Source organism: Triturus cristatus, chromosome 6 (genome assembly GCF_964204655.1).
Source record: "Triturus cristatus chromosome 6, aTriCri1.1, whole genome shotgun sequence".
NCBI lineage: Eukaryota > Metazoa > Chordata > Amphibia > Caudata > Salamandridae > Triturus > Triturus cristatus.
In genome coordinates this window covers 98,713,465-98,736,522 of record NC_140589.1, presented here as the reverse complement: position 1 = coordinate 98,736,522, position 23,058 = coordinate 98,713,465, and the positions used below count along the sequence as shown (strand labels likewise).

Below are 23,058 nucleotides of genomic sequence, written 5' to 3'. Positions count from 1 at the left end.
AAAAATTGGCAATGTAAATAATATCTGAATAAGTACCAAACTTCAGTTTCAACTGCAAATGCAGTTGCCCTATTCTATCTTTAACGTTAATGTAATATTCTTCTAGCACTCGTGGTATTTATATTTCTTTTGTGGGGTACTTTAAAAATCTTTTTTATGAAAGAAATGGGTTACATTAAGTCTTGTGATGTTTTAGGTTTCCAATAAGGAGGTTTTAAATTTTATGTCACGTCATTTTCAGATGCTTCATTCAAGAGATGTTTCCACTATAGAATGCAGAGCAAGGGCAAAAATACAAGTGATAGAGCGAGTGAGTGAGAAGGAGTGTTGTGGAAGGAGAGAATGAAACAAAGACAGAGTGAGTGAACGGCAGGGAGGCATAGAAGAGTAGTCTAGTAGTGAAGGAGACCTGCTTTTCCCTGCTCTTGACCTCCCACCCATCCCCCAAACAACCACAAACATACCTTCTGTGCAAAGTTGGTATGCAGAATTTCACGCCTCAGCAAGTGAGGGTGAGTCCCAGGCCAGGGGCTAAAGAGCAAAAGAGTGCCTGTGCTCAGACTTTCCCTGCTAGGGATAGTTTATCTGGAACAAGGCCTACTCTCTTGTATCCAGCAAGGATCTAGAAATCCTGCATGAATCTGCAAGGCACATTGGCAGCATAAATTTGCATAAACTGCCCCACCTATTGCCTTCCTACTTCCTGTGCTGTAGTTGTTTGTGTAGAGAGAGAGGTCGCAGGCAAGGAAATGTTGTGAGTCGGATACAGGACCCTAAATAGCTGGTGAGAGGTATGTGGTGTTCTAAAAGCATGAAAACTGTATACCTGTGAAATAAAGTGCTTACGTATGTGTTCTTCTGTGTTTATTGTCCTGTGCATAAAGTTGCACCTTGTGTTTGAAGGTTTAAATTATTTCAGGCTTGCATGGAGGTAGACGTTTCTGAGTAACTTTTATTCATTTCTTAAAAGCCTATACTGTCAGGAGGGCCGAGAGGTCTAAGGTGCTGTGTTTAGGCCACAGTCTCCTTTGGAGGCGTGGGTTCGAATCCCACATCTGACATGCCTTTTGGAGATTTAATCTCCTTTATCAGGTTAACATCTGATGGAAGTTGCATCTGTTGGTCTTCACCTGGCACGTTATTCCGTTCTCCTCTTGTCAAGAGAGATGGGGTTTCTCATATATTTAGGTTCTATAACGTCTTGCTGACAAAGCGCAATCCTTACCAAATGAGCATAGGACCCATGTAAGAGGTCATCTGGAAGAGTCATGCTCTTGTATGCCCTGGCCAGACGGGCCCTGCAAATTTGGAAGAATGCCATGCATCTGGTAGACAACTTGACTCCAGCACACTTACAGCAATTTCCTCAGGGCTTTGATCAGGGGCTGCTTAAATTTGCATACTCCACCCTATGTTGTGACTTTGAGATCCCTTGTTGAAATTGCTTTAGCCAGCCAAGAGGTGGCTATTGTCTCAATTTCAAAGCAGCTTTGAGCCTTTCAAGTGGCTGGTGAATAGCACTTTCTCTTTGTTCGCCTCAAAGTTCTAAAGAGTTCTCCATAGGTCCTGCTCTGTACAGATTGTTCAAAGATCTGTTGGAAGTGCATATAATAGGATAAATAAATTGAGGGCATTCCTTTTCAGTACCTCACCTGCATGGCTGTCTGGCCTCTGGAAGATGCTGGGAAAGCAAGTCAGGATGGCCGAGTGGTCTAAGGCGCTGCGTTCAGGTCGCAGTCTCCACTGGAGGTGTGGGTTCAAATCCCACTTCTGACAGTCATGTGTTTACTATACTTTTTTTCTTGAGAAATATGATCATTTCCCTCGCAGTGGCTTATAGGATTGTCTTCTTGGAAGAGTGCAGTGAGTTTTTTTCTTGCTCTAGCCACTATTGGCCTAAGCTCTGTGCATTTTTTGGTTCCTAATATATTTCTCACCCTTTAGATGAAAAAGCAGCATGGGGTCAGGATGGCCGAGTGGTCTAAGGCGCTGCGTTAAGGCCGCAGTCTCTCCTGGAGGCGTGGGTTTGAATCCCACTTCTGACAAAACTTGAATTCCATTTTCTCTCTCAGTTCCTTTAGAATCTCAGCTAAAAATTGGCAATGTAAATAATATCTGAATAAGTACCAAACTTCAGTTTCAACTGCAAATGCATTTGCCCTATTCTATCTTTAACGTTAATGTAATATTCTTCTAGCACTCGTGGTGTTTTATATTTCTTTTGTGGGGTACTTTAAAAATCTTTTTTATGAAAGAAATGGGTTACATTAAGTCTTGTGATGTTTTAGGTTTCCAATAAGGAGGTTTTAAATTTTATGTCACGTCATTTTCAGATGCTTCATTCAAGAGCTGTTTCCACTATAGAATGCAGAGCAAGGGCAAAAATACAAGTGATAGAGCGAGTGAGTGAGAAGGAGTGTTGTGGAAGGAGAGAATGAAACAAAGACAGAGTGAGTGAATGGCAGGGAGGCATAGAAGAGGAGTCTAGTAGTGAAGGAGACCTGCTTTTCCCTGCTCTTGACCTCCCACCCATCCCCAAACAACCACAAACATACCTTCTGTGCAAAGTTGGTATGCAGAATTTCACGCCTCAGCAAGTGAGGGTGAGTCCCAGGCCAGGGGCTAAAGAGCAAAAGAGTGCCTGTGCTCAGACTTTCCCTGCTAGGGATAGTTTATCTGGAACAAGGCCTACTCTCTTGTATCCAGCAAGGATCCAGAAATCCTGCATGAATCTGCAAGGCACATTGGCAGCATAAATTTGCATAAACTGCCCCACCTATTGCCTTCCTACTTCCTGTGCTGTAGTTGTTTGTGTAGAGAGAGAGGTCGCAGGCAAGGAAATGTTGTGAGTCGGATACAGGACCCTAAATAGCTGGTGAGAGGTATGTGGTGTTCTAAAAGCATGAAAACTGTATACCTGTGAAATAAAGTGCTTTCGTATGTGTTCTTCTGTGTTTATTGTCCTGTGCATAAAGTTGCACCTTGTGTTTGAAGGTTTAAATTATTTCAGGCTTGCATGGAGGTAGACGTTTCTGAGTAACTTTTATTCATTTCTTAAAAGCCTGTACTGTCAGGATGGCCGAGAGGTCTAAGGTGCTGTGTTTAGGCCACAGTCTCCTTTGGAGGCGTGGGTTTGAATCCCACTTCTGACATGCCTTTTGGAGATTTGATCTCCTTTATCAGGTTAACATCTGATGGAAGTTGCATCTGTTGGTCTTCACCTGGCACGTTATTCCGTTCTCCTCTTGTCAAGAGAGATGGGGTTTCTCATATATTTAGGTTCTATAACGTCTTGCTGACAAAGCGCAATCCTTACCAAATGAGCATAGGACCCATGTAAGAGGTCATCTGGAAGAGTCATGCTCTTGTATGCCCTGGCCAGACAGGCCCTGCAAATTTGGAAGAATGCCATGCATCTGGTAGACAACTGGACTCCAGCACACTTACAGCAATTTCCTTAGGGCTTTGATCAGGGGCTGCTTAAATTTGCATACTCCACCCTATGTTGTGACTTTGAGATCCCTTGTTGAAATTGCTTTAGCCAGCCAAGAGGTGGCTATTGTCTCAATTTCAAAGCAGCTTTGAGCCGTTCAAGTGGCTGGTGAATAGCACTTTCTCTTTGTTCGCCTCAAAGTTCTAAAGAGTTCTCCATAGGTCCTGCTCTGTACAGATTGTTCAAAGATCTGTTGGAAGTGCATATAATAGGATAAATAAATTGAGGGCATTCCTTTTCAGTACCTCACCTGCATGGCTGTCTGGCCTCTGGAAGATGCTGTGAAAGCAAGTCAGGATGGCCGAGTGGTCTAAGGCGCTGCGTTCAGGTCGCAGTCTCCTCTGGAGGCGTGGGTTCAAATCCCACTTCTGACAGTCCTGTGTTTACTCTAATTTTTTTCTTGAGAAATATGATCATTTCCCTCGCAGTGGCTTATAGGATTGTCTTCTTGGAAGAGTGCAGTGAGTTTTTTTCTTGCTCTAGCCACTATTGGCCTAAGCTCTGTGCATTTTTTGGTTCCTAATATCTTTCTCACCCTTTAGATGAAAAAGCAGCATGGGGTCAGGATGGCCGAGTGGTCTAAGGCGCTGCGTTAAGGCCGCAGTCTCTCCTGGAGGCGTGGGTTCGAATCCCACTTCTGACAAAACTTGAATTCCATTTTCTCTCTCAGTTCCTTTAGAATCTCAGCTAAAAATTGACAATGTAAATAATATCTGAATAAGTACCAAACTTCAGTTTCAACTGCAAATGCATTTGCCCTATTCTATCTTTAACGTTAATGTAATATTCTTCTAGCACTCGTGGTGTTTTATATTTCTTTTGTGGGGTACTTTAAAAATCTTTTTTATGAAAGAAATGGGTTACATTAAGTCTTGTGATGTTTTAGGTTTCCAATAAGGAGGTTTTAAATTTTATGTCACGTCATTTTCAGATGCTTCATTCAAGAGATGTTTCCACTATAGAATGCAGAGCAAGGGCAAAAATACAAGTGATAGAGCGAGTGAGTGAGAAGGAGTGTTGTGGAAGGAGAGAATGAAACAAAGACAGAGTGAGTGAACGGCAGGGAGGCATAGAAGAGTAGTCTAGTAGTGAAGGAGACCTGCTTTTCCCTGCTCTTGACCTCCCACCCATCCCCAAACAACCACAAACATACCTTCTGTGCAAAGTTGGTATGCAGAATTTCACGTCTCAGCAAGTGAGGGTGAGTCCCAGGCCAGGGGCTAAAGAGCAAAAGAGTGCCTGTGCTCAGACTTTCCCTGCTAGGGATAGTTTATCTGGAACAAGGCCTACTCTCTTGTATCCAGCAAGGATCTAGAAATCCTGCATGAATCTGCAAGGCACATTGGCAGCATAAATTTGCATAAACTGCCCCACCTATTGCCTTCCTACTTCCTGTGCTGTAGTTGTTTGTGTAGAGAGAGAGGTCGCAGGCAAGGAAATGTTGTGAGTCGGATACAAGACCCTAAATAGCTGGTGAGAGGTATGTGGTGTTCTAAAAGCATGAAAACTGTATACCTGTGAAATAAAGTGCTTTCGTATGTGTTCTTCTGTGTTTATTGTCCTGTGCATAAAGTTGCACCTTGTGTTTGAAGGTTTAAATTATGTCAGGCTTGCATGGAGGTAGACGTTTCTGAGTAACTTTTATTCATTTATTAAAAGCCTATACTGTCAGGATGGCCGAGAGGTCTAAGGCGCTGTGTTTAGGCCTCAGTCTCCTTTGGAGGCGTGGGTTTGAATCCCACTTCAGACATGCCTTTTGGAGATTTAATCTCCTTTATCAGGTTAACATCTGATGGAAGTTGCATCTGTTGGTCTTCACTTGGCACGTTATTCCGTTCTTCTCTTGTCAAGAGAGATGGAGTTTCTCATATATTTAGGTTCTATAACGTCTTGCTGACAAAGCGCAATCCTTACCAAATGAGCATAGGACCCATGTAAGAGGTCATCTGGAAGAGTCATGCTCTTGTATGCCCTGGCCAGACGGGCCCTGCAAATTTGGAAGAATGCCATTCATCTGGTAGACAACTGGACTCCAGCACACTTACAGCAATTTCCTCAGGGCTTTGATCAGGGGCTGCTTAAATTTGCATACTCCACCCTATGTTGTGACTTTGAGATCCCTTGTTGAAATTGCTTTAGCCAGCCAAGAGGTGGCTATTGTCTCAATTTCAAAGCAGCTTTGAGCCGTTCAAGTGGCTGGTGAATAGCACTTTCTCTTTGTTCGCCTCAAAGTTCTAAAGAGTTCTCCATAGGTCCTGCTCTGTACAGATTGTTCAAAGATCTGTTGGAAGTGCATATAATAGGATAAATAAATTGAGGGCATTCCTTTTCAGTACCTCACCAGCATGGCTGTCTGGCCTCTGGAAGATGCTGGGAAAGCAAGTCAGGATGGCCGAGTGGTCTAAGGCGCTGCGTTCAGGTCGCAGTCTCCTCTGGAGGCGTGGGTTCAAATCCCACTTCTGACAGTCCTGTGTTTACTCTAATTTTTTTCTTGAGAAATATGATCATTTCCCTCGCAGTGGCTTATAGGATTGTCTTCTTGGAAGAGTGCAGTGAGTTTTGTTCGTGCTCTAGCCACTATTGGCCTAAGCTCTGTGCATTTTTTGGTTCCTAATATCTTTCTCACCCTTTAGATGAAAAAGCAGCATGGGGTCAGGATGGCCGAGTGGTCTAAGGCGCTGCGTTAAGGCTGCAGTCTCTCCTGGAGGCGTGGGTTCGAATCCCACTTCTGACAAAACTTGAATTCCATTTTCTCTCTCAGTTCCTTTAGAATCTCAGCTAAAAATTGGCAATGTAAATAATATCTGAATAAGTACCAAACTTCAGTTTCAACTGCAAATGCATTTGCCCTATTCTATCTTTAACGTTAATGTAATATTCTTCTAGCACTCGTGGTATTTATATTTCTTTTGTGGGGTACTTTAAAAATCTTTTTTATGAAAGAAATGGGTTACATTAAGTCTTGTGATGTTTTAGGTTTCCAATAAGGAGGTTTTAAATTTTATGTCACGTCATTTTCAGATGCTTCATTCAAGAGATGTTTCCACTATAGAATGCAGAGCAAGGGCAAAAATACAAGTGATAGAGCGAGTGAGTGAGAAGGAGTGTTGTGGAAGGAGAGAATGAAACAAAGACAGAGTGAGTGAACGGCAGGGAGGCATAGAAGAGTAGTCTAGTAGTGAAGGAGACCTGCTTTTCCCTGCTCTTGACCTCCCACCCATCCCCAAACAATCACAAACATACCTTCTGTGCAAAGTTGGTATGCAGAATTTCACGCCTCAGCAAGTGAGGGAGAGTCCCAGGCCAGGGGCTAAAGAGCAAAAGAGTGCCTGTGCTCAGACTTTCCCTGCTAGGGATAGTTTATCTGGAACAAGGCCTACTCTCTTGTATCCAGCAAGGATCTAGAAATCCTGCATGAATCTGCAAGGCACATTGGCAGCATAAATTTGCATAAACTGCCCCACCTATTGCCTTCCTACTTCCTGTGCTGTAGTTGTTTGTGTAGAGAGAGAGGTCGCAGGCAAGGAAATGTTGTGAGTCGGATACAGGACCCTAAATAGCTGGTGAGAGGTATGTGGTGTTCTAAAGAGCATGAAAACTGTATACCTGTGAAATAAAGTGCTTTCGTATGTGTTCTTCTGTGTTTATTGTCCTGTGCATAAAGTTGCACCTTGTGTTTGAAGGTTTAAATTATTTCAGGCTTGCATGGAGGTAGACGTTTCTGAGTAACTTTTATTCATTTCTTAAAAGCCTAAACTGTCAGGATGGCCGAGAGGTCTAAGGCGCTGTGTTTAGGCCACAGTCTCCTTTGGAGGCGTGGGTTTGAATCCCACTTCTGACATGCCTTTTGGAGATTTAATCTCCTTTATCAGGTTAACATCTGATGGAAATTTGAAGAAAAGGATGGTGCACCAGCATAGAGTCAAATCAGTCCATATGTTTTCCAATTTTAACTTCTTTAATAGTTTTTCAAATATAAAATCTTGGACATCAGCCAACGCGTTTCGTTCCTAGAGGAACTTCATCAGGGCTGAAACAAATATATAAATACAAACTCAATACAACTGCCACATTTAAAACATATAACATACGACATTTATAAACATATAAAGTATATATATATACACACATAATTATTTCATACTTAAACAAATTATTATTGACAATTAGTGAAAAAACAAAACAGTATTATCCAACAAACAATTAAGTTAAAAAATACATATATATACACATATATATACACATACATATACATATAGCAAAATGTATAAATGTTTCCTAAAAATTAGGTCATTATGTCCAATGACTTTTGAGAAAGATAAGAGCAGAGCAATATTATTTGTTCTTAGCATATTAATTCCTATATAACATCGTGAAAACAGAAAGAAAACAGATCAAAAAAGAGGGGAAGGAAACTTATTGTGACCACCACCATAAAATCACCAATATAAAAGTCTCACCGAATATATCATCGCGTCTCCAAGAGGTCGCCTAAAAAGGTCAAATTGCTTATTTGTATAAAGACAATGTTCTTCAATTTAGTATTGAATTTTAGATATTTCCTCAAGGTTCATAGTAAAAATGTAAGTATTGTAATAAAAGGCCCAAGTCATAGCCCTATTCAAAAGAGAAAAGAGAGATATAGTACTATAAGTATTACATGAAGAACATGTTGCTACAATAAGAAGCTAAAGTCGTAAAAAGCCTTACCTTAGTTTAGTAGTTGCCTAATTAATGGCCTATGAACCTATCAGCAAGAAACAGAGAAAAATATATGTATAAGGAAATATGTCCATAATATAGTAAATAATATAACCAGAGAAGGCAGAAAGCAACAACAGACAAAATCCTAAGAAAAGCCACCAAGATCGCACCATTATCGGTATATCAAATGAAAATAAGAAGGACACGAACACTGAGGCAATATTTATATGAGTCCACACAAGGACCGGCTGTGCCATAGGGAACATAAGATAAGGGGCCAGATGCTTAAACTGGATAGAAGATCCTTATAACGAAGTGCCAAAATAGAAGCGCGACGTCCGCGCGAGCACATATCAGAAGCCCTGGTCCCTCTACAGTCTAGCACAGTAATTACCGGTGACAGTCTAGAGACATGTATAAATTTATCACAACCTGTTCCGAAAAGTGCATTCAACTAAAAATAAACGTGCATGCAAACGTTTCAATAAGTTAATCACAACCAGTTCAGAAAAATACATTCAACAAAAAAATAGACGATCATACACACGCCTCAGCACACAGCGTGACTGATCATACAAAAACCGGGTATTCCGTTCCAGAAATCATCACTGAACTGAAAATCACTGAACTGAACATTATATATAATTAAAAATAAAATCCTCTACCCGACTAAACGCGCTCAACTCGAGCCAGGAAACGGCCCCAAGTATAAGTATTGGCGATAAAGCAATCACGGAAAATTGAACACTAACCTCATTTACTACCAAATACATGTAAAAAAATAGTATATATATTCGTACGGTCTTACCGTTGAGGTATCGTAGATCGCGGTCAAAGTACCAAGGTTCCGTTCCGATCGTTTGAACAGAAGCGCCATTTTTTCTTCGTTTAAATAGACAGATGCCTGTCCGTAGTCCTTCTATACTTGCCATAGCCTAAGACGTAGTAACCATCAAAACGAACGCGCCATCTTTGAAAGGTGGTTTGTAGTCTACGAACTGATTTAAAACCACAGTAATAACCCAGAAAAGAAACGAAACAAAGAGTAACTAGCGATAAGAAGCGCGAATTATTGAGCATAGTAACGAATAATGAAATTAGTCCCATGATACAAATAGTCTCATAAGAAATATTACAAAAGGTAAAAAAACAGAAAAGATGCAAGAATAATCCCGCTATATCAACCGACAGTAGATTGCCAAGGCATAATAAAAACCACCAAACGTTCACAAGATGATTGCGGCACCATTTGAATATTTTAGACAATTTTGTCATCCGGAAATATAACGGAGGTCATAAGAGTAACATATCACATCAATAATATGAAATGTTAAGCATCGATAAGATATATACAATACCAGAGTCAAAAAAAGAAGAAAAAGACCGCTGTAAATTATAATATGTTAACAGCTCGCATATGAACAATCTAACAATATAGAGAGTTGACTGGAATACCTGTTCACATTAAAAATCAGTAATTAGGTATAAGCTGTGTATACTGATTATATCCATGAATTAGCAGTCATATGATCTGCCCTCAATAAACGGAATTTAATAAGTTCTCAAGATATTGAGCATTGACCCTGATTATTAACCCACTTGGAGTAGTTGGGATATGGTCAAATCGATACTGAAATAACAAAGCAACAAATAATAACGTAATATAAAGTGATGGCGTTACATGTCAGAGTGGTGGCATTTCAGAAAAAGCCAAGATGTGTACTATATATGTAATAAGAATTACTCAAGAGCCATATAACATGACACGAGGATTTAAAAGAGAGTAAATAGTACGGTGAAGACCAAAAGATTCATATTCAGTATAAATGGTCCAATTGTAACGGCCCATATTAATTAATAAGTATATATGATAGTATTTAGAATATGTATAGAATGATACAAGGATTAAGAGGGAAAGGACAGAGAGGACGAGTGATAAATTTTCAGATAAGTAAAGGAATACTTCATATATGATGAGATAACAAATACATCATTATATAAACAAATCAGCAATCAGAATAAGACCTTTACTCATATCATCCATATATTAAAACCTAGAAATGTAAGTTTAGATCATTCAGATCTTCCACAAACTGTATCACTAGAGGAAATAATGCATTTCCCCATCCGTATTGTGACCCAGTCGGGTCGCTTTAAGTCTACAGATCCATTTTGCCTCCATTTGCCTTAGTAATAGATCCCTATTACCCCCTCTGTTCGGGATAGGCACATGGTCTATTGCATGGAACCAGAAGGTTAAATTATCTGGATGTTTAAGAGAAAAATGATTTGTAATTGGATACCTATTATCCTTAGATTTTATTGCCCGACAATGTTCCTGTATTCTTATTTTTAAGCTGCGGATGGTACTGCCGACATAGATGATATCACAGTTACATCCCAATATGTACACCACATGTGTTGTATTGCAATTTAAGAAGTGGTTTATTTTGAAACTTTTTGGGGTATTGTAACTAAATGAAAAAGTCTTATTTTTACCGAAAGGACACATATTGCACATACCACAAGTAAAAAACCCCTTTGGTTTTGGTGGTAGCCATGATTGTGTTGTTTTTGGTGTCTTTACATAACTGGGACATAGAGTGTTTTTTAAAGAGACACCCCTCCTGTATGTAATGGAAGGTCTGGTTTCAATTGAGTTCTTCAGTCCCGGTATTTCCGTTAGTAGGTGCCAATGTTTGCGGAAGATATTGAAGATGGCACCACTTTGTGCTGTGTATTGTGTAATAAATCTCGCCTTGGGGTCAGTACTGACTCTACGCGGTTTATCTTTTAGTGTGTCATCCCTATTCAGATTTGAAGCCCTAGATTCTGCCTTGTCAAGTATGGCCCGTGTATAGCCCCTCTTGGCAAATCTATCTTTCACATCCTTAATGTTAGTCTGAAACATTACTTCCTCGCTGCATGCTCTCCTTATTCGAGTCATTTCCCCAAATGGTATATTATTCTTAACCGAACTGGGGTGTGCACTCGTAGCATGCAGCACTGAGTTGCAAGATGTTTCCTTTCTAAATAGTGTACTATGTATCTGGCCCTGTTTAATATAAAATTGTATATCGAGGAAATTAATGCGTTTCCTGTCAAATGTCATGGTGAATCTAACATTGTACTGATTGTCGTTAAGAAACCCGACATATTCCTCAAGATGAGCAGCAGAGCCAGACCATAAGCAAATGACATCATCGATGTACCTACCCCAATAGACAATATAATCAGTCCAAGGGGAGGCACCTCTGCCCCAGGCATGCTCCCTCTCAAACCATCCCATAAAAAGGCAGGCGTAAGAGGGAGCAAACCTGGAGCCCATCGCAGTACCGTGGATCTGTTGGTACCAGCAATCATCAAAGAGAAAAAAGTTATTGGTCAATATAATGTCAATCATGGACATGATCATCTCATTATAACCAAATAATCCTGCATCATCTTTGTCAAGGAAAGTCTGCACCGCTTTCATACCTAAGTTCTTACTTATACAGGTGTACAGACTCTCTACATCCAGAGTGACAAACAAAAGGCCATCCACCCACTCAAAGTCCTTAAATTTAGTGAGGATATCCTTACTGTCCCTAATAAAAGATGGTAAATTGGGGACATGTTTCTGGAGTCTCAAATCTACATATTGGGACAACTTTTCAGTTGGTGACCCTACCCCAGAGATGATAGGTCGTCCTGGGGGAAATGTTCCCCCCTTGTGTATTTTGGGTAGGGCATAAATACATGGGGACGATGGGCTATCCACCCATAAGAATCTGTATTCATCCTCTGTAAGTAGGCCAATTTCTTTCCATTCTGTCAATCTTGCATTAATCAGGTTGGTAACTGTTTGAATAGGGTTACCACGGATCTTTTGATAGTATTTATTATCACCCAATTGTCTAGAAATCTCCTGCATATAGTCACTGTGGTTCATAATGACCACATTCCCTCCCTTGTCAGCCTCTCTTATTACAATACTAGAGTCCATATTTAATTTTTTAATGGCCATCCTTTCAGAAACTGTAATATTTTGGGAAGCTTTAGGGACAAATTTGTTTGGAGTTTCCAGATTATATAGGTCTTCAGTAACTCTTGTGTGGAATATATCGATGTTCGGATGATAAGAGTGCATGGGGACAAATTTCAAAAAGAATTGGCGAATTTAAGAATAAGCAACCGCCTTCAGCAAAAGAGAAACACACCAAAACAAGGAGGGGGGGAAGGAGGTCCAAAGGGAGATACAAGAAGTGGGACATCGAACAAAACACACTTGGGCACGAGACCAAAGAAATAGCTACAGAGGATGTATGTACAGATCTCACCATTAATGCTTCGCTAAATGGTAATAATGATCTAAAAATTGTCAATCTATCTAATAAAGTTTTGAATAGCAACGAAATAAGCGTTTTGAGTAAGGGTCTTAATTTTTGCCCCACGCATGATGGCGATTCTGTTGATACACATATTGATTTGTATAAGTTTACGAGGGTTCTCAAACTCAAGGATTATTTTTCAAACAGGCCATCCCAATCTGAGCTTGAAACCAACAGTGTTCCTGATGTGACACACACTATCGCTGATATCAGGAACATACATTGTCTTATGAGCCTTAATAATGAAGAAAATGATGATGTAACCTCAATCCTTAGTGAATTCAATATCCCTCAAAATCTGGGTGCGGACAGTGGACTTCACCCAAAATCGAAATTTGTCCCCATGCACTCTTATCATCCGAACATCGATATATTCCACACAAGAGTTACTGAAGACCTATATAATCTGGAAACTCCAAACAAATTTGTCCCTAAAGCTTCCCAAAATATTACAGTTTCTGAAAGGATGGCCATTAAAAAATTAAATATGGACTCTAGTATTGTAATAAGAGAGGCTGACAAGGGAGGGAATGTGGTCATTATGAACCACAGTGACTATATGCAGGAGATTTCTAGACAATTGGGTGATAATAAATACTATCAAAAGATCCGTGGTAACCCTATTCAAACAGTTACCAACCTGATTAATGCAAGATTGACAGAATGGAAAGAAATTGGCCTACTTACAGAGGATGAATACAGATTCTTATGGGTGGATAGCCCATCGTCCCCATGTATTTATGCCCTACCCAAAATACACAAGGGGGGAACATTTCCCCCAGGACGACCTATCATCTCTGGGGTAGGGTCACCAACTGAAAAGTTGTCCCAATATGTAGATTTGAGACTCCAGAAACATGTCCCCAATTTACCATCTTTTATTAGGGACAGTAAGGATATCCTCACTAAATTTAAGGACTTTGAGTGGGTGGATGGCCTTTTGTTTGTCACTCTGGATGTAGAGAGTCTGTACACCTGTATAAGTAAGAACTTAGGTATGAAAGCGGTGCAGACTTTCCTTGACAAAGATGATGCAGGATTATTTGGTTATAATGAGATGATCATGTCCATGATTGACATTATATTGACCAATAACTTTTTTCTCTTTGATGATTGCTGGTACCAACAGATCCACGGTACTGCGATGGGCTCCAGGTTTGCTCCCTCTTACGCCTGCCTTTTTATGGGATGGTTTGAGAGGGAGCATGCCTGGGGCAGAGGTGCCTCCCCTTGGACTGATTATATTGTCTATTGGGGTAGGTACATCGATGATGTCATTTGCTTATGGTCTGGCTCTGCTGCTCATCTTGAGGAATATGTCGGGTTTCTTAACGACAATCAGTACAATGTTAGATTCACCATGACATTTGACAGGGAACGCATTAATTTCCTCGATATACAATTTTATATTAAACAGGGCCAGATACATAGTACACTATTTAGAAAGGAAACATCTTGCAACTCAGTGCTGCATGCTACGAGTGCACACCCCAGTTCGGTTAAGAATAATATACCATTTGGGGAAATGACTCGAATAAGGAGAGCATGCAGCGAGGAAGTAATGTTTCAGACTAACATTAAGGATGTGAAAGATAGATTTGCCAAGAGGGGCTATACACGGGCCATACTTGACAAGGCAGAATCTAGGGCTTCAAATCTGAATAGGGATGACACACTAAAAGATAAACCGCGTAGAGTCAGTACTGACCCCAAGGCGAGATTTATTACACAATACACAGCACAAAGTGGTGCCATCTTCAATATCTTCCGCAAACATTGGCACCTACTAACGGAAATACCGGGACTGAAGAACTCAATTGAAACCAGACCTTCCATTACATACAGGAGGGGTGTCTCTTTAAAAAACACTCTATGTCCCAGTTATGTAAAGACACCAAAAACAACACAATCATGGCTACCACCAAAACCAAAGGGGTTTTTTACTTGTGGTATGTGCAATATGTGTCCTTTCGGTAAAAATAAGACTTTTTCATTTAGTTACAATACCCCAAAAAGTTTCAAAATAAACCACTTCTTAAATTGCAATACAACACATGTGGTGTACATATTGGGATGTAACTGTGATATCATCTATGTCGGCAGTACCATCCGCAGCTTAAAAATAAGAATACAGGAACATTGTCGGGCAATAAAATCTAAGGATAATAGGTATCCAATTACAAATCATTTTTCTCTTAAACATCCAGATAATTTAACCTTCTGGTTCCATGCAATAGACCATGTGCCTATCCCGAACAGAGGGGGTAATAGGGATCTATTACTAAGGCAAATGGAGGCAAAATGGATCTGTAGACTTAAAGCGACCCGACTGGGTCATAATACGGATGGGGAAATGCATTATTTCCTCTAGTGATACAGTTTGTGGAAGATCTGAATGATCTAAACTTACATTTCTAGGTTTTAATATATGGATGATATGAGTAAAGGTCTTATTCTGATTGCTGATTTGTTTATATAATGATGTATTTGTTATCTCATCATATATGAAGTATTCCTTTACTTATCTGAAAATTTATCACTCGTCCTCTCTGTCCTTTCCCTCTTAATCCTTGTATCATTCTATACATATTCTAAATACTATCATATATACTTATTAATTAATATGGGCCGTTACAATTGGACCATTTATACTGAATATGAATCTTTTGGTCTTCACCGTACTATTTACTCTCTTTTAAATCCTCGTGTCATGTTATATGGCTCTTGAGTAATTCTTATTACATATATAGTACACATCTTGGCTTTTTCTGAAATGCCACCACTCTGACATGTAACGCCATCACTTTATATTACGTTATTATTTGTTGCTTTGTTATTTCAGTATCGATTTGACCATATCCCAACTACTCCAAGTGGGTTAATAATCAGGGTCAATGCTCAATATCTTGAGAACTTATTAAATTCCGTTTATTGAGGGCAGATCATATGACTGCTAATTCATGGATATAATCAGTATACACAGCTTATACCTAATTACTGATTTTTAATGTGAACAGGTATTCCAGTCAACTCTCTATATTGTTAGATTGTTCATATGCGAGCTGTTAACATATTATAATTTACAGCGGTCTTTTTCTTCTTTTTTTGACTCTGGTATTGTATATATCTTATCGATGCTTAACATTTCATATTATTGATGTGATATGTTACTCTTATGACCTCCGTTATATTTCCGGATGACAAAATTGTCTAAAATATTCAAATGGTGCCGCAATCATCTTGTGAACGTTTGGTGGTTTTTATTATGCCTTGGCAATCTACTGTCGGTTGATATAGCGGGATTATTCTTGCATCTTTTCTGTTTTTTTACCTTTTGTAATATTTCTTATGAGACTATTTGTATCATGGGACTAATTTCATTATTCGTTACTATGCTCAATAATTCGCGCTTCTTATCGCTAGTTACTCTTTGTTTCGTTTCTTTTCTGGGTTATTACTTTGGTTTTAAATCAGTTCGTAGACTACAAACCACCTTTCAAAGATGGCGCGTTCGTTTTGATGGTTACTACGTCTTAGGCTATGGCAAGTATAGAAGGACTACGGACAGGCATCTGTCTATTTAAACGAAGAAAAAATGGCGCTTCTGTTCAAACGATCGGAACGGAACCTTGGTACTTTGACCGCGATCTACGATACCTCAACGGTAAGACCGTACGAATATATATACTATTTTTTTACATGTATTTGGTAGTAAATGAGGTTAGTGTTCAATTTTCCGTGATTGCTTTATCGCCAATACTTATACTTGGGGCCGTTTCCTGGCTCGAGTTGAGCGCGTTTAGTCGGGTAGAGGATTTTATTTTTAATTATATATAATGTTCAGTTCAGTGATTTTCAGTTCAGTGATGATTTCTGGAACGGAATACCCGGTTTTTGTATGATCAGTCACGCTGTGTGCTGAGGCGTGTGTATGATCGTCTATTTTTTTGTTGAATGTATTTTTCTGAACTGGTTGTGATTAACTTATTGAAACGTTTGCATGCACGTTTATTTTTAGTTGAATGCACTTTTCGGAACAGGTTGTGATAAATTTATACATGTCTCTAGACTGTCACTGGTAATTACTGTGCTAGACTGTAGAGGGACCAGGGCTTCTGATATGTGCTCGCGCGGACGTCGCGCTTCTATTTTGGCACTTCGTTATAAGGATCTTCTATCCAGTTTAAGCATCTGGCCCCTTATCTTATGTTCCCTATGGCACAGCCGGTCCTTGTGTGGACTCATATAAATATTGCCTCAGTGTTCGTGTCCTTCTTATTTTCATTTGATATACCGATAATGGTGCGATCTTGGTGGCTTTTCTTAGGATTTTGTCTGTTGTTGCTTTCTGCCTTCTCTGGTTATATTATTTACTATATTATGGACATATTTCCTTATACATATATTTTTCTCTGTTTCTTGCTGATAGGTTCATAGGCCATTAATTAGGCAACTACTAAACTAAGGTAAGGCTTTTTACGACTTTAGCTTCTTATTGTAGCAACATGTTCTTCATGTAATACTTATAGTACTATATCTCTCTTTTCTCTTTTGAATAGGGCTATGACTTGGGCCTTTTATTACAATACTTACATTTTTACTATGAACCTTGAGGAAATATCTAAAATTCAATACTAAATTGAAGAACATTGTCTTTATACAAATAAGCAATTTGACCTTTTTAGGCGACCTCTTGGAGACGCGATGATATATTCGGTGAGACTTTTATATTGGTGATTTTATGGTGGTGGTCACAATAAGTTTCCTTCCCCTCTTTTTTGATCTGTTTTCTTTCTGTTTTCACGATGTTATATAGGAATTAATATGCTAAGAACAAATAATATTGCTCTGCTCTTATCTTTCTCAAAAGTCATTGGACATAATGACCTAATTTTTAGGAAACATTTATACATTTTGCTATATGTATATGTATGTGTATATATATGTGTATATATATGTATTTTTTAACTTAATTGTTTGTTGGATAATACTGTTTTGTTTTTTCACTAATTGTCAATAATAATTTGTTTAAGTATGAAATAATTATGTGTGTATATATATATACTTTATATGTTTATAAATGTCGTATGTTATATGTTTTAAATGTGGCAGTTGTATTGAGTTTGTATTTATATATTTGTTTCAGCCCTGATGAAGTTCCTCTAGGAACGAAACGCGTTGGCTGATGTCCAAGATTTTATATTTGAAAAACTATTAAAGAAGTTAAAATTGGAAAACATATGGACTGATTTGACTCTATGCTGGTGCACCATCCTTTTCTTCAAATTTGTAACTATCTGGTTTCCAGTGGGGTATAAGTACGACGTACTCCGGATGTGATTGCACAGACTATATTTAAATTCCTGTACTTTATCTTCTGAGGTGCTTAGCCTGTGGTCAGTCGTACGACTGTTTGTTTTTGTATAACATCTGATGGAAGTTGCATCTGTTGGTCTTCACTTGGCACGTTATTCCGTTCTCCTCTTGTCAAGAGAGATGGAGTTTCTCATATATTTAGGTTCTATAACGTCTTGCTGACAAAGCGCAATCCTTACCAAATGAGCATAGGACCCATGTAAGAGGTCATCTGGAAGAGTCATGCTCTTGTATGCCCTGGCCAGACGGGCCCTGCAAATTTGGAAGAATGCCATTCATCTGGTAGACAACTGGACTCCAGCACACTTACAGCAATTTCCTCAGGGCTTTGATCAGGGGCTGCTTAAATTTGCATACTCCACCCTATGTTGTGACTTTGAGATCCCTTGTTGAAATTGCTTTAGCCAGCCAAGAGGTGGCTATTGTCTCAATTTCAAAGCAGCTTTGAGCCGTTCAAGTGGCTGGTGAATAGCACTTTCTCTTTGTTCGCCTCAAAGTTCTAAAGAGTTCTCCATAGGTCCTGCTCTGTACAGATTGTTCAAAGATCTGTTGGAAGTGCATATAATAGGATAAATAAATTGAGGGCATTCCTTTTCAGTACCTCACCAGCATGGCTGTCTGGCCTCTGGAAGATGCTGGGAAAGCAAGTCAGGATGGCCGAGTGGTCTAAGGCGCTGCGTTCAGGTCGCAGTCTCCTCTGGAGGCGTGGGTTCAAATCCCACTTCTGACAGTCCTGTGTTTACTCTAATTTTTTTCTTGAGAAATATGATCATTTCCCTCGCAGTGGCTTATAGGATTGTCTTCTTGGAAGAGTGCAGTGAGTTTTGTTCGTGCTCTAGCCACTATTGGCCTAAGCTCTGTGCATTTTTTGGTTCCTAATATCTTTCTCACCCTTTAGATGAAAAAGCAGCATGGGGTCAGGATGGCCGAGTGGTCTAAGGCGCTGCGTTAAGGCTGCAGTCTCTCCTGGAGGCGTGGGTTCGAATCCCACTTCTGACAAAACTTGAATTCCATTTTCTCTCTCAGTTCCTTTAGAATCTCAGCTAAAAATTGGCAATGTAAATAATATCTGAATAAGTACCAAACTTCAGTTTCAACTGCAAATGCATTTGCCCTATTCTATCTTTAACGTTAATGTAATATTCTTCTAGCACTCGTGGTATTTATATTTCTTTTGTGGGGTACTTTAAAAATCTTTTTTATGAAAGAAATGGGTTACATTAAGTCTTGTGATGTTTTAGGTTTCCAATAAGGAGGTTTTAAATTTTATGTCACGTCATTTTCAGATGCTTCATTCAAGAGATGTTTCCACTATAGAATGCAGAGCAAAGGCAAAAATACAAGTGATAGAGCGAGTGAGTGAGAAGGAGTGTTGTGGAAGGAGAGAATGAAACAAAGACAGAGTGAGTGAACGGCAGGGAGGCATAGAAGAGTAGTCCAGTAGTGAAGGAGACCTGCTTTTCCCTGCTCTTGACCTCCCACCCATCCCCAAACAATCACAAACATACCTTCTGTGCAAAGTTGGTATGCAGAATTTCACGCCTCAGCAAGTGAGGGTGAGTCCCAGGCCAGGGGCTAAAGAGCAAAAGAGTGCCTGTGCTCAGACTTTCCCTGCTAGGGATAGTTTATCTGGAACAAGGCCTACTCTCTTGTATCCAGCAAGGATCTAGAAATCCTGCATGAATCTGCAAGGCACATTGGCAGCATAAATTTGCATAAACTGCCCCACCTATTGCCTTCCTACTTCCTGTGCTGTAGTTGTTTGTGTAGAGAGAGAGGTCGCAGGCAAGGAAATGTTGTGAGTCGGATACAGGACCCTAAATAGCTGGTGAGAGGTATGTGGTGTTCTAAAAGCATGAAAACTGTATACCTGTGAAATAAAGTGCTTTCGTATGTGTTCTTCTGTGTTTATTGTCCTGTGCATAAAGTTGCACCTTGTGTTTGAAGGTTTAAATTATTTCAGGCTTGCATGGAGGTAGATGTTTCTGAGTAACTTTTATTCATTTCTTAAAAGCCTAAACTGTCAGGATGGCCGAGAGGTCTAAGGCGCTGTGTTAAGGCCACAGTCTCCTTTGGAGGCGTGGGTTCGAATCCCACTTCTGACATGCCTTTTGGAGATTTAATCTCCTTTATCAGGTTAACATCTGATGGAAGTTGCATCTGTTGGTCTTCACTTGGCACGTTATTCCGTTCTCCTCTTGTCAAGAGAGATGGGGTTTCTCATATATTTAGGTTCTATAACGTCTTGCTGACAAAGCGCAATCCTTACCAAATGAGCATAGGACCCATGTAAGAGGTCATCTGGAAGAGTCATGCTCTTGTATGCCCTGGCCAGACGGGCCCTGCAAATTTGGAAGAATGCCATTCATCTGGTAGACAACTGGACTCCAGCACACTTACAGCAATTTCCTCAGGGCTTTGATCAGGGGCTGCTTAAATTTGCATACTACACCCTATGTTGTGACTTTGAGATCCCTTGTTGAAATTGCTTTAGCCAGCCAAGAGGTGGCTATTGTCTCAATTTCAAAGCAGCTTGGAGCCTTTCAAGTGGCTGGTGAATAGCACTTTCTCTTTGTTCGCCTCAAAGTTCTAAAGAGTTCTCCATAGGTCCTGCTCTGTACAGATTGTTCAAAGATCTGTTGGAAGTGCATATAATAGGATAAATAAATTGAGGGCATTCCTTTTCAGTACCTCACCTGCATGGCTGTCTGGCCTCTGGAAGATGCTGGGAAAGCAAGTCAGGATGGCCGAGTGGTCTAAGGCACTGCGTTCAGGTCGCAGTCTCCACTGGAGGTGTGGGTTCAAATCCCACTTCTGACAGTCATGTGTTCACTATACTTTTTTTCTTGAGAAATATGATCATTTCCCTCGCAGTGGCTTATAGGATTGTCTTCTTGGAAGAGTGCAGTGAGTTTTTTTCTTGCTCTAGCCACTATTGGCCTAAGCTCTGTGCATTTTTTGGTTCCTAATATATTTCTCACCCTTTAGATGAAAAAGCAGCATGGGGTCAGGATGGCCGAGTGGTCTAAGGCGCTGCGTTAAGGCCGCAGTCTCTCCTGGAGGCGTGGGTTTGAATCCCACTTCTGACAAAACTTGAATTCCATTTTCTCTCTCAGTTCCTTTAGAATCTCAGCTAAAAATTGGCAATGTAAATAATATCTGAATTAGTACCAAACTTCAGTTTCAACTGCAAATGCATTTGCCCTATTCTATCTTTAACGTTAATGTAATATTCTTCTAGCACTCGTGGTGTTTTATATTTCTTTTGTGGGGTACTTTAAAAATCTTTTTTATGAAAGAAATGGGTTACATTAAGTCTTGTGATGTTTTAGGTTTCCAATAAGGAGGTTTTAAATTTTATGTCACGTCATTTTCAGATGCTTCATTCAAGAGCTGTTTCCACTATAGAATGCAGAGCAAGGGCAAAAATACAAGTGATAGAGCGAGTGAGTGAGAAGGAGTGTTGTGGAAGGAGAGAATGAAACAAAGACAGAGTGAGTGAATGGCAGGGAGGCATAGAAGAGGAGTCTAGTAGTGAAGGAGACCTGCTTTTCCCTGCTCTTGACCTCCCACCCATCCCCAAACAACCACAAACATACCTTCTGTGCAAAGTTGGTATGCAGAATTTCACGCCTCAGCAAGTGAGGGTGAGTCCCAGGCCAGGGGCTAAAGAGCAAAAGAGTGCCTGTGCTCAGACTTTCCCTGCTAGGGATAGTTTATCTGGAACAAGGCCTACTCTCTTGTATCCAGCAAGGATCTACAAATCCTGCATGAATCTGCAAGGCACATTGGCAGCATAAATTTGCATAAACTGCCCCACCTATTGCCTTCCTACTTCCTGTGCTGTAGTTGTTTGTGTAGAGAGAGAGGTCGCAGGCAAGGAAATGTTGTGAGTCGGATACAGGACCCTAAATAGCTGGTGAGAGGTATGTGGTGTTTTAAAAGCATGAAAACTGTATACCTGTGAAATAAAGTGCTTTCGTATGTGTTCTTCTGTGTTTATTGTCCTGTGCATAAAGTTGCACCTTGTGTTTGAAGGTTTAAATTATTTCAGGCTTGCATGGAGGTAGACGTTTCTGAGTAACTTTTATTCATTTCTTAAAAGCCTAAACTGTCAGGATGGCCGAGAGGTCTAAGGCGCTGTGTTTAGGCCACAGTCTCCTTTGGAGGCGTGGGTTCGAATCCCACTTCTGACATGCCTTTTGGAGATTTAATCTCCTTTATCAGGTTAACATCTGATGGAAGTTGCATCTGTTGGTCTTCACTTGGCACGTTATTCCGTTCTCCTCTTGTCAAGAGAGATGGGGTTTCTCATATATTTAGGTTCTATAACGTCTTGCTGACAAAGCGCAATCCTTACCAAATGAGCATAGGACCCATGTAAGAGGTCATCTGGAAGAGTCATGCTCTTGTATGCCCTGGCCAGACGGGCCCTGCAAATTTGGAAGAATGCCATTCATCTGGTAGACAACTGGACTCCAGCACACTTACAGCAATTTCCTCAGGGCTTTGATCAGGGGCTGCTTAAATTTGCATACTCCACCCTATGTTGTGACTTTGAGATCCCTTGTTGAAATTGCTTTAGCCAGCCAAGAGGTGGCTATTGTCTCAATTTCAAAGCAGCTTTGAGCCGTTCAAGTGGCTGGTGAATAGCACTTTCTCTTTGTTCGCCTCAAAGTTCTAAAGAGTTCTCCATAGGTCCTGCTCTGTACAGATTGTTCAAAGATCTGTTGGAAGTGCATATAATAGGATAAATAAATTGAGGGCATTCCTTTTCAGTACCTCACCTGCATGGCTATCTGGCCTCTGGAAGATGCTGGGAAAGCAAGTCAGGATGGCCGAGTGGTCTAAGGCGCTGCGTTCAGGTCGCAGTCTCCTCTGGAGGCGTGGGTTCAAATCCCACTTCTGACAGTCCTGTGTTTACTCTAATTTTTTTCTTGAGAAATATGATCATTTCCCTCGCAGTGGCTTATAGGATTGTCTTCTTGGAAGAGTGCAGTGAGTTTTGTTCGTGCTCTAGCCACTATTGGCCTAAGCTCTGTGCATTTTTTGGTTCCTAATATCTTTCTCACCCTTTAGATGAAAAAGCAGCATGGGGTCAGGATAGCCGAGTGG

At 40.2% G+C, this 23,058-nt stretch overlaps 14 non-coding genes across 14 annotated transcripts; all 14 read left to right on the top strand.

Moving 5' to 3' along the window:
• The first annotated feature begins 1,693 nt into the window (after positions 1 to 1,693).
• Positions 1,694 to 1,776, top strand: TRNAL-CAG (transfer RNA leucine (anticodon CAG)). The gene has a single exon. It is a non-coding gene; the product is annotated as a tRNA-Leu (tRNA).
• Positions 1,777 to 1,962: 186 nt separating this feature from the next.
• On the top strand, positions 1,963 to 2,045 carry TRNAL-AAG (transfer RNA leucine (anticodon AAG)). Its single transcript has one exon. It is a non-coding gene; the product is annotated as a tRNA-Leu (tRNA).
• Positions 2,046 to 3,784: 1,739 nt separating this feature from the next.
• TRNAL-CAG (transfer RNA leucine (anticodon CAG)) lies at positions 3,785 to 3,867 on the top strand. The gene has a single exon. It is a non-coding gene; the product is annotated as a tRNA-Leu (tRNA).
• Positions 3,868 to 4,053: 186 nt separating this feature from the next.
• TRNAL-AAG (transfer RNA leucine (anticodon AAG)) lies at positions 4,054 to 4,136 on the top strand. The gene has a single exon. It is a non-coding gene; the product is annotated as a tRNA-Leu (tRNA).
• Positions 4,137 to 5,875: 1,739 nt separating this feature from the next.
• TRNAL-CAG (transfer RNA leucine (anticodon CAG)) lies at positions 5,876 to 5,958 on the top strand. The gene has a single exon. It is a non-coding gene; the product is annotated as a tRNA-Leu (tRNA).
• A 186-nt stretch (positions 5,959 to 6,144) lies between these two features.
• Positions 6,145 to 6,227, top strand: TRNAL-AAG (transfer RNA leucine (anticodon AAG)). The gene has a single exon. It is a non-coding gene; the product is annotated as a tRNA-Leu (tRNA).
• A 1,024-nt stretch (positions 6,228 to 7,251) lies between these two features.
• TRNAL-UAG (transfer RNA leucine (anticodon UAG)) lies at positions 7,252 to 7,334 on the top strand. The gene has a single exon. It is a non-coding gene; the product is annotated as a tRNA-Leu (tRNA).
• An 11,256-nt stretch (positions 7,335 to 18,590) lies between these two features.
• TRNAL-CAG (transfer RNA leucine (anticodon CAG)) lies at positions 18,591 to 18,673 on the top strand. Its single transcript has one exon. It is a non-coding gene; the product is annotated as a tRNA-Leu (tRNA).
• Positions 18,674 to 18,859: 186 nt separating this feature from the next.
• Positions 18,860 to 18,942, top strand: TRNAL-AAG (transfer RNA leucine (anticodon AAG)). Its single transcript has one exon. It is a non-coding gene; the product is annotated as a tRNA-Leu (tRNA).
• A 1,023-nt stretch (positions 18,943 to 19,965) lies between these two features.
• On the top strand, positions 19,966 to 20,048 carry TRNAL-AAG (transfer RNA leucine (anticodon AAG)). Its single transcript has one exon. It is a non-coding gene; the product is annotated as a tRNA-Leu (tRNA).
• Positions 20,049 to 20,680: 632 nt separating this feature from the next.
• TRNAL-CAG (transfer RNA leucine (anticodon CAG)) lies at positions 20,681 to 20,763 on the top strand. Its single transcript has one exon. It is a non-coding gene; the product is annotated as a tRNA-Leu (tRNA).
• A 186-nt stretch (positions 20,764 to 20,949) lies between these two features.
• Positions 20,950 to 21,032, top strand: TRNAL-AAG (transfer RNA leucine (anticodon AAG)). Its single transcript has one exon. It is a non-coding gene; the product is annotated as a tRNA-Leu (tRNA).
• A 1,024-nt stretch (positions 21,033 to 22,056) lies between these two features.
• Positions 22,057 to 22,139, top strand: TRNAL-UAG (transfer RNA leucine (anticodon UAG)). Its single transcript has one exon. It is a non-coding gene; the product is annotated as a tRNA-Leu (tRNA).
• Positions 22,140 to 22,771: 632 nt separating this feature from the next.
• Positions 22,772 to 22,854, top strand: TRNAL-CAG (transfer RNA leucine (anticodon CAG)). The gene has a single exon. It is a non-coding gene; the product is annotated as a tRNA-Leu (tRNA).
• The last annotated feature ends 204 nt before the right edge of the window (positions 22,855 to 23,058 follow it).